The sequence below is a fragment of the Branchiostoma floridae genome, chromosome 7 (genome assembly GCF_000003815.2).
Source record: "Branchiostoma floridae strain S238N-H82 chromosome 7, Bfl_VNyyK, whole genome shotgun sequence".
Classification (NCBI taxonomy): Eukaryota; Metazoa; Chordata; class Leptocardii; order Amphioxiformes; family Branchiostomatidae; genus Branchiostoma; species Branchiostoma floridae.
Window position 1 is genome coordinate 5,161,825 of NC_049985.1, and position 561 is coordinate 5,162,385.

The 561-nt window shown below is 47.8% G+C and overlaps 1 protein-coding gene across 1 annotated transcript in view; it reads right to left on the reverse strand.

Annotated features, from left to right (window-relative positions):
* The window catches only part of LOC118419550, an 8,185-nt gene that overhangs the window by 3,833 nt on the left and 3,791 nt on the right, over positions 1-561 (reverse strand). The window lies entirely within an intron of this gene.

The following is a 561-nucleotide window of genomic DNA, read 5'->3' on the forward strand; positions in this document are numbered from 1 at the left end:
CTAGATAATTTGCCTGTGGTAGAACTTTGATGGGACAAAATAAAGGTTCCATGAAGCAACGTGTGCGCTTCAAGTGTTTCTTGAGATACCTACTACAAACCCCACTGAATGCCTTGGCTCCCATGGGACCCTCACACAAAGACGCACAGACCATGGGAGAGGCATTTAGCCCCGCTCACCGTCTGGGCTGTGGAGACATGCTAATAAGCTGGTTTCCACGGCAATGGGGGCTCGACTGAAATCCTGGGCTACTATTGGTTAGTTCTTTCTGTAACAATTCCCCAGCTTATGTCAAAAGGAGCACAAACTCTGCGGTGAGGGGCCAGTAACAGCCCTGGATCATGGAGAGCAGAGCTTGTGTTACACAGACTACGGTAAAGTATAATCTCCAAGCAGATTCCTCCGGTGGCATAAAACAGTAACATAAGCTGGGGAAATACTTCAGCCGGAACAAGGGTAAAGTTGGCCAGCATTGCGGAAGAGTTTACCCTTCTGTGGGAAGAAGTCTTTCTATAGAGTAGGTTAGTGACACATGGAAGTGTAGAAATCTCCTTGCACATC